This window comes from Mastigoproctus giganteus, chromosome 1 (assembly GCF_048544385.1).
Source record: "Mastigoproctus giganteus isolate SK-2022 chromosome 1, ASM4854438v1, whole genome shotgun sequence".
NCBI lineage: Eukaryota > Metazoa > Arthropoda > Arachnida > Uropygi > Thelyphonidae > Mastigoproctus > Mastigoproctus giganteus.
In genome coordinates, this window is record NC_143575.1 from 272,471,937 (window position 1) to 272,486,840 (window position 14,904).

General features: G+C 38.3%; 1 protein-coding gene across 3 annotated transcripts in view; it reads left to right on the forward strand.

The window, feature by feature from the left end:
* ctrip (E3 ubiquitin-protein ligase ctrip) overlaps positions 1 to 14,904 on the forward strand; it is an 894,611-nt gene that overhangs the window by 586,442 nt on the left and 293,265 nt on the right. The window lies entirely within an intron of this gene.

Consider the following 14,904-nt stretch of genomic DNA (forward strand, 5'->3'; position numbering starts at 1 on the left):
TTAAAGGAGGCAGCAAATGAAGTAAGAAAACCCTTACCCATAGTTATGAGTGCCTCCTTAGACTCAGAGGAGGACTCTAACACGGACTGGAGATGCACAGTGTCCCCAATTCACGGGGGGGAATCAAAGGGTGACATGAGTAATTACAGACCTGAGTAATTATTTTCCCTGCAACTTCTGTTGCAGGGAAAATAATGGAATCACTGGCTAAAGAAGCATTGCAGGATTATCTAGACAAGACTGCAGTAATAATTCAGACACAGCATGGGTTTGTTAAGGGAGTCTTGTCTGACAAATTTCATTGGATATTATGATGTGTTTACAAAGGAACTGGATGCAAAAAATAATTGATATCATATACTTCGATTTCAGGAAAGCTTTTGATACCATTGAGCATGGAAGACTATGTCCAAATTGAAGCAGTATGGTATTAAGGGCAAGTTGCTACAATGGATAAAAGGGATGGATGAGTGGGAGATCATAGAGAGCTGTAATCAATGGATGCTGCTCTTCGTGGACTAATGTCATTAGTGGAGTTCCCCGGTGTTCGGTGTTGGACTCACTGTTGTTTTGTATATTTATCAATGGTATTGATGAAGGTATATCAAACTTAATGTTCAAATATGCAGATGTTACAATGGTTTGCAGGGTTGTTAATGACAGTATGCTACTGCAACTGAAGTTTAACATTGACAAATGCAAAATACTGCATATGGCTATCGGTAACCCATGAGAAATGTACCAACTGTATGGTACTACACTCAGGGAAGTGGAGAGTGAAAAAGACCTGAGAATAATTGTGCAGTCAAATATGAAGTTTGCTGAGCAGTGCAGACAGACTGCCAGGCCAGGTCAATGGAGTCTTTTCAATGATGTATAGGAATTTTACTATTAGGGGACAAAGATGTGAGTATCCTATTGTACAAGGCAATGGTCAGGCCACACCTTAAGGGCAACAAGGTGATCTGATTGAGGTGTATAAGGCCTTGGATGGGTTGAGCAAGCTCAGTGCTGATGGGATTCTTCCTCTTGCTCCGATTAAGAATGTGAAGGAGCAGAGCTTCAAACTGAGGAAAGACAGTTGCAGAATAGATGTGTGGAAATTTGCCTTTAATCAGTGGGTAGTTGATTGCTGGAACAGACTTCCATCTCTTCTTGTGGAAGTTCATAACTTAAATACATTTAAGGCTGAACTGAACAAGCATTTGGAGTGAGTAGATGAGTGAAATGGGAGTTTTTTTTTTTTGCTGATGCTTAATAAGCTTGCTTTCTTGCATCGTATGCATCTGCCAATATAACCTCCTTTGTGACTTCATTACAGACAAATTATTTATATCTACCATAGACTTCTGTGTTGCCTGACAATTTATATGCATCCGTGCACTTTTCTTCTCTGCCACAAGTCTCATTAGTTCATCTGACATCCATTTGGGCCTAAACCTTGAACAGTATTTCTTAGTTGGTATAGAAAGCTTAGGAAACTAATCAAAGCTTCTTTGATTACATTTCCAAATACTTCTCGTTTAGAATTTGATGTTGGTGACATCATCAGTTGGACACATTGCACATAATTTAAAAATTGTCATAGACCTCTGTAGTCACGAAAGCAAATGCTTTTCTTTTTCCCTTGACAGTAGTTATTTCTTTAATTAAATTCCATATTCGTACACTGTGATTGCTGCTACTCAGTGGGTATTTTACATGCAGATTCTTAATGCTTGAAGAATCACTGCTGATAAACAGATCGAGAGTATTGCTTCCTCTTGTTGCCTAATGTGCTGCTCTAGAAAACCGTCATCCAGGAAATCCACAAAAGTCTTGCTAGTGGTGTGAGTTACCAACCACAAAAAGAGCATAACCACTCCACATCTCTCTGTCCTTCCTGTATACATTGTACTCCCCATATTCGAATTGAGCATTACTTATGCCTGAGAGACACCACGTCTCCACTATTCTTACAATGTTGCATTTGATGACGAAATCAGTACTTCAAATTCATCAAATTTATTTAGTGCTCCTAGCGTTAGTGTTCATGCAAGTAAACATGCACATGTTCTTACCCTAACACAACCCATGTATTCATTTGTTCCGCAATGACTCACAGCAGGGGTCTGAAGCCCCACACATCTTGTTTTCCGAACCACTTATCAATGTCTCAATATCATCAGCAAATATTCTTGCACCCCTTCTTTTCAAGTGTACCCCATTCTTGTAAAAACAGTCTCTCCTGTTAACAAGCACAGACCATGCTGAGAAAAATTCCACCCCATGAGCCTTGCACATACTCTCCAGTGCTGAGTTGATTAATAAAGCTCTCTACGTATACTCGCTATTGTTGAATTTAGCAATTTAACAAAAGTTTGAATATATAAATTGGTTAGAGTTGAAGGAACTAATTCTTAATTGTACTTGAGCAGGCAGGATGAAGGTTCCATCGTTTTTGAATTTTGGAAAAACAATTTTTTTTTTTTTTCTTTTTTCGGAATTTCCATACATGCAGTCATATTTCTAATGATGTTAATTTTTCATACACCTTTCTGTTTTATGCTCTTGTCCCAAGTAATATTTGGTTGTAAAGGTCTGTTTGTAATAACTTTGTATTTAAGAATTAAAGACAGAACTGTGCAGAAATATTTTGGTATGAGCTTTCATTTTATAAACTCAAAGCTCAGTCTTACAAACTTTTGTTTCTGCATCTTCTCAAGACTTTACCTTTTGAAAATAATAAATGAGAATGAAATGTTTTTGTCATTTATCTGTTTAACATATGCTGTGTATACATATATAATTTTGCCAGCATAATGTTTTATTATTATTTTTTTGGTATTTATTTTTTTTATTGTTATTGTATTTTTTTTTTAATCTAACCAATACATTTTTTCTGTTCAAACTGAAATCCCAGAAACAATGGGACGAAACAGTTTGTGGACCTTAAAGTTGAAGACTTATCATCAGTTATTACCTTTCTTGCTTTTGTGTAACCATGATACTGTTGCACTGTGTTTTTACTGTGATAAGTACATATATAAAATTGAGTATACTCTGTGTATTAAAAGATGTGAGAAAGAAAACTTTTTTGTTATCAATCCTGCCATTATATCATAATATACAAAAAATTGTTCTTTTTCTATTTCTTAAACTATTATTAAACTATTTCTTAGGAAGCATAGTGTTTGCGAATCAGGAGATACATTCAATAGTAATGCTTACCTAATACCTCATGGGGCCACCTTTTGCCTGTAATACAGCCATGCATATCTTGGCATGTACTCTGTTAGCTGTTGCTGGGTGCCCCTACCCATGCATTACATAATGTGTCCGGTAATGGCCACACATTGTCAGGGCTAATGTCTGATGCATAGTCCATGTGGATATTGGTCTTGCTATTCCAGCTTTGTACTAGTGGTAAGCTGCTATGTTATGAAAGCAGACACACAACACCACTCACTATGAGTGCCAACCACGTGACTGTTCCACTTGTAACCTTTGGCTGGTTGTTGACTGCTGACAAGCCAATCATGTTGGCCTCTTGACACCAGAGAACAAGAGCACTTAACTGTGTTGGCTGTTGTTATTATTTTATTATTATTATTATTATTAGCCATATGGTGCAAGGAAGCCTGAGGCTTATGCTGCACTAGCCAAAAAATAGAAATAAATAAAAATTTCCATATTACCCGAGAGAGAGAGTGAGAGTCAGAAGTAGAAGGGAATCACCAAGAAAGCAAGAAAGAGAATGATGATATCCAGCGCACGACCCTGAGTTTGCCAAACCCATACTCACCTGATGTGAGCATGGCCTTGGGATATAGTAAATAAAGAAGTCTTTGCTGTTCCTCCCTGCATCCCCTGCCAAAGCATCCTCACAATCTGCCTTCGACTGCCCAACCTCCCCTGTGACCTGATTACAGACCAGCCCATATCTACCATAGGCCTCTATGTTGCCTGACAATTCATGTGCATCCCATGCACCCTCCTCCTCCTCCACAAATCTCACCAGTTCATCTGACATCCACCCGGGACTAAACCCAGAGCAGTATTTGCTGTTGGTAACATCATCAGTTAGTCCCACAGTATAGAACCTAAAAAAATCTGTGCGACCACCGTAGTTGCCTTTACGAAAGCAAAAACCCCCTTACCCACATCAACACACCATGATCACTGCCACCCATTGGTTCCCCAAACTGTAAACTTTTAATCCATGAATAAACACCGCTGACAATCAGATCAAGAGCACCACTCCCTCCTGTCTCCTCTCTAACATGCTGCTGTAGAAAACAATCATCCAACAAATCCACAGAAGCCTTGCTCTAGTGCAAGTGACCAACCCACAAGTTCTAGTCCACATCTGGGAAGTCAAAATCCCCCACTATAATAAGACACTAATCCACTGGTCCACTCCATTTCTCTGTATAACACCAAGTCTCTGTTCATTGTACTCATCAGAGTCATTAGGCATGTAACGAACTCCTGCCCTCATCTCTGCTTTCCCAGTGCCCATGTCACACAAAACTGACTCAACACTGCACTGTCCATCCATGTTGTCGAGATACTTGAGCCTGCACATCTTGTTCCCACAATCATTCCATGTTCAAAGTCCAAGAACTGTTGACAATGACCCATTCTTCCTAAGAGGTACACGAAAACTGATCACCATGTGTGCACTATTCCAATTTGGACATATATTCATAATGGAGTCATATGTCGCATGGTATTTTATTACCACTACTTCGATGAGTAAAGTGAAAGTAACTAAGAATTTTTATTATGGAATTCTTAAAAATTCCAGTAGAATTACATTTCTAATTTTTTTATTTATTTATTTTTTTATTTTTTAGTAAATCAAACTCGGATCTAATTCAAAGAATTTTGTTTTCGGGTTAATTTTATATAAGAAAACAATAAGTAAGCACTGTTACTTTTTTAAGGGCCTCTTAGGTCACAAGGACTTGTTGACGGGTAAAACATATGTACTATGGTGTACTTAATCTCATTGCCAGGTTGTTTGATCGACAAGAATCTAAGATTATCTTTATAGACTCGATACCAGAGTTTACTTGTATCCAGTGGGTTGTCCTAGTGGATAATGGTTGGTTGTGGGGGGGGGGAGAGGTTTATTACACATTTATGGAGTGGCTTTGAGAAAAACAGTTAGCATTAGTAGAGGCATTTGTTGCAAGCTTATGCAGCATCAGCCAAAAAAAAAAAAAAAAAACCACTTCCACTTCACCCCTCTGTTCGTTCGAAATACCTGTCCAACTGAGCCTTAAACTTATTTAGGCTATCAACTTTCACGACAAGGGATGGAAGTCTGTTCCACCAACTAACCACCCGCTGGCTAAAGGCAAGTTTCCACACGACTTTCCTCAATTTGAATTTATGCCTTCTCAGGTGATTATTCTGAGCAAGAAGAATCCTTCTTCTTGCTCAGAATAATCACCTGAGAAGGATTGAGCATGCTCAAACCATTCAAGGCTTTATACACCTCTATCAGATCACCTCGCTGGTGCCTAGTCTCCAGACACTGTAATTTGCAAAACTTAAGCCTTTCTTCGTAAGAGCACCCCTTTGTTCCATTCACTAATCTTGTTGCCCTTCTCTGTACTCGTTCCAGCAGCTCTACATCCTTCTTGAAATGAGGCCTCCAGACCTGTATACAGTACTCTAGGTGTGGCCTTATACAATGGAATAATCACCTCCTTATCCCTGCTGGAAAAATTCCTGTATATCATTGACAATACTCCATGAGCTACTCTTGCAGCCCGTCTGCACTGCTCAGAGAACTTCATATCTGCCTGCACAGCCACCCCCAAGTCCCTTTCATTCTCTACCACTGTCAGTGTAGTACCACAGAGTTGATACGTTGCTCTGGGGTTGCTGTTTCCCATGTGTAGTACTTTACATTTGTCAATGTTAAACTTCATTTGCCACCTCTCAGCCCATCTGCTCAACCTTTCCAGATCCTGTTGCAGCAGCATAGTGTCAGTAGTGTCCTTGACAACCCTCCCTACCTTTGTATCGTCTGCAAACTTGGACATTAAACTTGATAAACTATCATCAATATCATTTATAAATACAGAAAACAATAATGGACCCAACACTGAGCCCTGAGGGACTCCACTAATAACATTAGTCCACGATGAGCAGTGTCCATTGATTACCACTCTCTGTGTTCTCCCCCTCAACCACCCCTTTATCCATAGCAGCAATTTGCCTTCAATGTCACACTGCTCCAATTTGTGTAGCAGTCTTCCATGTGCAACAGTATCAAAAGCCTTTCTAAGATCCAAGTATATAATATCAAAGCTATTCCCTGCATCTAGTTCTTTTGTAACTGCATCATAGTATCCAATCAAATTGGTCAGGCAAGACTTCCCCTTAACAAAACCATGCTGTGTCCGAGCTATAACTGAAGTCTTGTCTAAATGATCCTGCAGTGCTTCTTTAACCAGTGCCTCCATTAATTTTCCTGGAACAGAAGTTAAGCTCACAGGTCTATAATTACTTGTGTCAGCCTTTGATCCTCCTTTGTGAATTGAGGTCACATTTGCACATTTCCAGTCTATGGGTACCTCTCCTGAGTCCAAGGAAGCTCTCATAATTATGGCTAAGGTTTTGCTTACTTCCTTTGCTGCCTCCTTTAAAATAACTGGATAGATCCCATCCACCCCGGGTGCCTTTCTTGTGTTTATCTTCAACAGTTTCTCCTCCACTTTACTCCCAGTTATTTCAAGATTCTGCAGCTTACTGCCAGAGTTGAATACACCTCTGGCATTCCCCTCGCTGAATAACTCCTCATGTATGAATGTCGATGTAAAATATTCATTTAGTTTGTTAGCTATCTGAGCAGGATCATCAACAGTTGACCCATCGATATCAAGTGGACCAATCTGATTCATCCCCTTCCTTCTAGAGTTTACATAAGTAAAGAACTCTTTGCTGTTTTTCTTTGCATCCCTTGCCAAAGATTTCTCGTAATCTGCCTTCGCCTGCCTAACCTCCTTTGTAACTTGGTTACAGATCAACTTGTATCTATCATAGGCTTCTGTGTCACGTGTTAATTTGTATGTATCCCATGCATTTTTCTTCTCTGCCATATGTCTCATGCCGACCGGGCTAGCTGAGTGGGTAAAGTACCTGCTCGGCAACCCAAGGTCGCGGGTTCGATTCCCGCCTCGGGCTTGGATCAAAGTACTGCAAAAACCTTGGGAGGTGCAATATGGCCATAGAAGCCGATGCGCCAACAACTACCAAATCAAAAAAAAAAAAAAAAAAAAAAAAGTCTCTTTAGTTCGTCTGACATCCATTTAGGCCTAAACCTTGAACAATATTTCTTAGTTGGTATGTAAAGCATAGTAGCTTCCAAGATAAGTTCTTTGAATGCTTCCCGTTTTGAATTTCCCATTGGCAACATCATCAGTTGGTCCTACTGTATAGAATTTAAATACTGTCTCAGTCCATCGTAGTCGCCTTTACGAAAGCAATAACCCTTCCCTTTACCCCTAATGGTAGTTACCTCTTTGAGTAAATCCCACTTCAGCACACTGTGATCACTGCCACCTAATGGTTCATTTATCTGTACATTCTTATTGCATGAAGAATCACTACTGATAATCAAATCAAGAGTAGTACTCCCTCTGTTTGCCTCCCGAACATGCTGATGTGGAAAACAATCATCCAATAAACTCACTAAAGCCTTGCTAGTGTGTGAGTGACCAAACCACAAATTCCAGTCAATATCTGGGAAATTAAAATCCCCCATTATAAGACTCTCCGATTTACTGGCCCACTCTATTTCCCTGTACAGTTTCTTATTATACTCATCAGAGTCATTAGGCCTATAGCACACTCCTACTCTCAATTTTGATCTCCCAATACTTGTGTCACACCAAACTGACTCGACACCGCACTGTCCAGCGATGTTGACTCTCTTCACTTCCTTGGATTTTGTTTTTTAACTAACAGCATAACCCCTCCTCCCTTCCTATCCTGTCTATCCTTTCTGTACACATTGTACAGAAAGGATAGACAGGATATCCCAACAATATCTGCCTTTGATGTTTTGAGCAGTACCTCAAATTCATCAAATTTATTTACCAAACTCCTAGCATTGGTGTACACGCAAGTATACATGCACCTGTTCCTATTCTGAGCTACCCTAACACAACCCATGTGTTTACTTGTACCGCAATGACTCCCAGCAGTTTCTGAAATATCCTGCATCTTGTTTTCCAGGCTGCTGCTCATTCCAATAGAAGCAGTGCAAGAATCACTTTCACCTCTGCCAGTATCTACTGTTAATCTATTAGTCCTTGCATCCCCCCCCCAAAGCTAGCAGTTTTCCGACACACCTAACACTGCCTCGATAGCATCAGCAAATATTCTAGCACCCTTTCTATTTAAGTTTATCCCATCCCTGAAAAAAAATTCTACCCCTTGAGCCTTGCACAGTCTTTCCAGGGCCGAATTTATCGACAAGGCTCTCGTCATATACTCCCTCCTATCACTTTCAAATTCAGCCCTAATTCATGGCATTTTTTCAACAGTGACCTGCACTTGTTAAGTAATTCCGCCGGTCTACTGCTCTTAATATCATTAGTGCCAGTGTGTGCAACTATATCACCTTTTTGCCCTTAAAAGATAATATCCGCTCTACGTCATCAACCTTTGCCCCCTTGTAGATATATCCTGGTCCTGTTCCTCTTGTTCTTTTTACATACCATGTTCCCCGTTTCCCCAACAATAGAGTCACCAACAACTACTAGCTCCTGATCTTGGAACCCACCTTGCGGAGACCTTAGACATGTGCAGTTGGTCGTGTAAAATGCTGTGGCCAGACCCATAACTAATTCCCACTGCATTTGGGATTAAATGAATTGTCGCTCAGCACCAGCTGGTCAACCTTTGCAACTGTCTCACTGTCTGTTGATGTTGATGGCCTCCCTCCTCGCTTGTCACAGACACTTGTATGACCACACTGGAATTCCTGTTTCCTCCAATTTTTTAGTGTCATAGGATGGACAATTCTGCCCATACACAGCTTTCATTTCTCCTTCAGTTTCCTGAGCTTTCTTGCCCTTCAAATGCAGGAACTTGATCACTGCTTGATACTCCACTGTTTGTCAACCATAGCATCCTTCCTCAGATTCCGGGCTCCACCTCTGGTGTACTACTGGAATGAAATTTCACATGTTAGCTATTGAATAGGTAGACAACTTATATTAAAAATGGCATCTTCCTACTGATGTTTTATCTAGGTCAGGGTATGAGCTTTTTGATATCCCCTTGTACTTGTTGGCAACCCTGTTTTGTACATGTGTGACAAAAAAAAAAAAAAAAAAAATGCTATTATTATTATTATTATTACTAGCCATATAGTGCAAGGAAGCCTGAGGCTCATGCTGCACCAGCCAAAAAAAAAAAATTTCTAAGTTACCTAGGGAGAGAGAGAGGGAGGGAGAGAGAGAGAGAGAGAGAGAGAGAGAGAGAGAGAGAGAGAGAGAGAGAGAGAGAGAGAGAGAGAGAGAGAGAGAGAGAGAGAGAGAATCACCAAGAAGAGAATGATGATATCCAGTTCAGGACCCTGGGTGTGCCAAGCCCATACTCACCAGATGTGGGTGGGTGGGGTGGTAACTGGAAAAAGAAAAGAAAGAACCAGGTGAGCCAAATATATGGACTTGGAAGGGTTTTTTTTTTTTTTATGGTTTCACCAGGATTGTGCTTAATAAAGGGTATCATTTCGAAAGTAAAAAATCACAATATGGCAATTATGTATACAGTTTTACACAATACACTTTTTACATATATTCTTGAAATTGATGAATCTGTTTCAAATTGGTTTCATAAGCTTTGAATTTGGCTAGTGCTGATGGCTCTACACCGCATCATATTTATGATTAAATTATTTCAGTTATGTAAAACTGAGCAAGAATTTTGGGTGTGCTATTTCATTTTTACTGCCTAAAAATATGTGTGTACATAGATGCATGCTTCACTATTATATTATTTTAAATTAACTTTATGTACATTATAATTGTCACTTTTCCCTCAGTGAAATAGTTTTGTTATGGTAACAGTTTCTACAAATCTAGGTTATTCTAGTTATGTCCAGAAATTTGTTATTATTATAATTATTATTGGAATTTGTTATTATTGGAATTCATTTACATCTAATTAAAATTTTCAGATTACTATTACAACCAGTAATCGTGATGCATATAGTAGTTTATAATTAGAGATACATGGAAGCCTTCTCTTAGTATCTTCTTCTGTGAAAAGTTGAAAGATGAAGCCATTGAGATCCACTAGGCTTCAAAGGCTTCATTTTTTAACTGGCCTAATCCTAGCAGATTAGGCTTGTGATAGGCATTGTATCTTTTATGTTATTTAAATGACCAACATATAAAATGTTTATTATCTATAACGTTCAGGTAATGCATCAGAGGGAAATAAGTTATGACTGCAAATTTTTAGATTTTATTTATTATAGTGATCCAAACATGAAAGGTAGAACCTGTAGTACTTTGGTGCCATATATGGGTTGATGGTTAAGAATATTTGTTGGCATTGTACTTGAATTTTTGTAAATCTGTCGTTTTCAGGGTGTTAGAACAAAAGTAGAAGGGATAAGTGAGAAGAAAGGTACTTCTGTGAGTTCTGAAAGGGAAAGTTACCTCTGTGAGTATACAGAATAGGCACTTTATTGGCTATACCTGCCTACTAGTGAGTATGTTTCCCTTTAACTTCAGGTGAACCTGGATTCGTCATGGCATGAACTCAATAGTGTCAAAATGGTGTTACAGAGGTGCTAGTTCATGTTGTCTTGATTGTTTTCCACAGTTTTCACAAAGTGAAAGGTTGCAGATCTTTAATCCAAAGAGCAGTTCTGTCTCATCCCACAGACGGTCAACTGGGGAGGCCACTACAACAAGGTTGAATTCACTCTCTGGACCAATCTCTAAGCCCAAAACACAATCAAGCCTGAAAACCCCCAGTACAGTTGCAGTTTTCAAGATACCAGCACAGTCTACCATGCCACATTCAAAGTTACCTAAATCTTTTTACTTGCTTAGTCTCACACTGCATTTCATACATATAGCATCCTTATGCCAGATCTGATGTAACTGAGTGGTCATGAGCAAGAGTGCAATCGCACTCACTCTTTGAGTGAACCAAAGTTTGCTTCAACTCTTTGGTTCAAGCCCATGATTGCTAATTACGATTAATGTTTGTATTGATGATTTATTGTAAACTCCACTGAGCTGGTGGTCGTGCCAGAGTATAAACAAAAACTTTTTTTTTTTTTTGCATCTGCTGACATCTCTATCTTGCATGGTATAAACAAGCATGATGCTGTTACTGAAGGAGTACTCCATTTCATGAAAGAAGTAGGTGTAGCTAATAAAGTGACTGCTCACTGTACCCATTTGCTAGTTGAGGACTAGTTTGGAAGAAAAATAAATTAGAGATGCCATTCAGAAAAGTTCCCATGGAAATATGTAGGGAAAAGAGAAAGATTAGGCAGTGAAATTTTGTGTAATAGAGGATGGATAAAGTTTTGGACAGGTGATTCATTGATTAACCCCCCACTGTCCTCTTTTGGATAGGGTCTAGGAGCTTGAGAATGACCAAATAAATGTAGGAACAGTATTCCATGGTAGGATGGATTTAAGATTTTTTTCAGAGTTAGTAGGTATTTAGAAGAAAAATAATGCCAAGAACTAAAGAGAGAACTTAATTATTTCAATGAAGAGGAACAGTATTTGTGATTATTTATTCTGAGAAAGATTAGAAGTTCACACATCTTCAGTAAAGATGGGTAATCTTGTTTAGAAATCTGAGTACAGGGGGTGCTCATTATCTGAAGATAATTGGTTCCAGAAAATTCCACTTAAAACGAATCACATCACATTCACATTAGACTAATACTAAGGATCCGGGATCACATCAATTAGCATTAGCATTAGTAGAGGCATTTGATGCAAGAAAGCAAGCTTATGCAGCATCAGCCAAAAAAAAAAAAAAAAAAAAGAAAGAAAAAAAAAACCCACTTCCGCTTCACTCCTCTGTTCGTTCAAAATACCTGTCCAGCTGAGCCTTAAACTTATTTAGGCTATCAACCTCCACCACAAGGGATGGAAGTCTGTTCCACCAACCAACCACCCGCTGGCTAAAGGCAAATTTCCGCTCGTCTATCCTACATCTGTCTTTCCTCAATTTGAATTTATGCCCTCTCAGGTGATTTTTCTGAGCTAGAGGAAGAATCCCATCAGCATTGAGCATGCTTAAACCATTCAAGGCTTTATACACCTCTATCAGATCACCTCGCTGGTGCCTAGTCTCCAGACACTGTAATTTGCAAAACTTAAGCCTTTCTTCGTAAGAGCACCCCTTTGTTCCATTCACTAATCTTGTTGCCCTTTCTCTGTACTCGTTCCAGCAGCTCTACATCCTTCTTGAAATGAGGCCTCCAGACCTGTATACAGTACTCTAGGTGTGGCCTTATACAATGGAATAATCACCTCCTTATCCCTGCTGGAAAAATTCCTGTATATCATTGACAATACTCCATTAGCTACTCTTGCAGCCCGTCTGCACTGCTCAGAGAACTTCATATCTGCCTGCACAACCACCCCCAAGTCCCTTTCATTCTCTACCACTGTCAGGGTAGTACCACAGAGTTGATACGTTGCTTTGGGGTTGCTGTTTCCCATGTGTAGTACTTTACATTTGTCAATGTTAAACTTCATTTGCCACCTCTCAGCCCATCTGTTCAACCTTTCCAGATCCTGTTGCAGCAGCATAGTGTCAGTAGTGTCCTTGACAACCCTGCCAACCTTTGTATCGTCTGCAAACTTGGACATTAAGCTTGATATACCATCATCAATATCATTTATAAATACAGAATCCACTTAATACATCGGCCAAATTTCTGTAATGTGTATTATGTACTTGTACATAGTAAAAAATGGATTGAAGGAACTGAAAAATTGACAATTATTTTATTAGACATATTTCATTATAATATTTTGAACAATGTAAGATTAAGTAAAGTTTACTGAAGTTACACTATTTTTTAGTTTTACGAATAAAGAATGAATCCGGAGTTGTTTGTTTGTTTGTTTTTTTTTTTTTTATCAGATAAAATTGTGTCGTAGCATTGACATGTCTTTAACTTCGCACTTAACTTTTGCTGCACGATCACAAAGAGAGTTATTCTCACAAAAACATTCAAGTGCTTGGTCAATTTTCTCAAGGGCTTCCTTTAATTCTTTAATTTTCAAATCCTCACAACTGTGGGGATTTGATACCATACTGGGAACCCCCCCTGTATATTGAAAAGAAGCATGAAAACAGCAGAATCTTTCTTTTTTTCTTTTTTTTTTTTATATGAGAAATGAGACAAGATTTAGTTTTAGAATGATTTAAGGAAACTAAGTTTTCTACTCCCTGCTGGAGAATACTTGGAGATCAGCTTTTAGGAAATTTCAGGAGGATATTTAAGAATTTTAGATGTTTAGTTAGAACCATATTTCTCCAGCCAGGAAGCCAATTTACTATTTATCACTATTAGGTATTTATTTTTCCTTTTGTTAAAATACATTGGGTCAGGGTTTCCCAAAAATTTTCACATGCAGATCGATGTTTGCAGGTTTTTTTTTTTTCCCCCCATGGCCCACCTGTAGCTTATATATTAATGTATTTTCAATAATTATACTTGTAGGTTTGGGAAATAATGACACTACCATTACGACATTTAACATACCAGTAATAATGCAATTGGGTATTCATTAACATCAGTAAATATAAAAGATAGGTAATTCATTTCTTTGTTTATTATGAAAGGTTTACATAAAATTAACATATTTTTGAGGCTGTTTTTGGGCAAATAAATATTTATTTAATGAGCATTTTGAGTATAAACTGTGTATTTGGTATTCTTTTACATTTTCGTTTCTTCGGGAAATTTTCTTATAGTTTTATGTAAGTATATTTCAAATAAGTTGTTCGCAGACCGGTATTTTCTTTTTGTGGAATGGTACCGGGCCGCAGACCACACTTTGGGAAAGTCTGCATTAGGGCATAAAAGCTGTCTACCTAACAGCTTTTATGTCCATATTTACACTTTTCATTAGTGTCAGGTAAAGTTCCCTTGGGATCACTGATTCAGCCTCGTTTAAGTTGCTAAATCACTGATAAAACGTGACTGAACTAGTGCAATCAACAGACCTTTTCAACATTAACTTACAAATGCTAGTTTCTTGACTTGCATGTTGAATTGCCAGTGAGTGATAAGGGGGGGGGGGTGTTAGGAAAGGAAGATGCATTGGTATCCATACTGAAATATTAATAAATGATAAGAGAAAGAAATAATACACCACATTATAAAATAAATTTATTGTGCTATTGAAAATTATGGGCATAGGTACATGATATCTGGAATGACAAACTAGACTGATTTTTTTTCTGAATTTTAGTGAATTGTAACTGGAAAAATGTTCTTAAAGTTTTGTACTTCATTAACCATTTAGTTTTGTTAAAATGTCTGCCATATTATATTTATGGATTTGATGACTAAAAGTCAGATACTGAAGTACCTAGTTTTTTGTCATGTAACACTTTGTAGGCAAGAAGTTTATACAGAAATAACAATTACACATCTCACATACCCACACTATTCATTGTTTATTGATGACATTCATTATTCATTGCCCTTCACATCTCTTATTTAAACTCCAAATTCTCCATATCTGTGAAGCAAACTTTGTTGAGCTACTTGTATGCCTTCTGGTGTTACATCCAGTGATCTTTAGAATTGAAAATAGGCATATCTTTGCTCTTTAGCTTTTCTGTTTACTCAAGCAAAACTTCATCAATGTTGGAATTTGGAAATGCAATTTACAG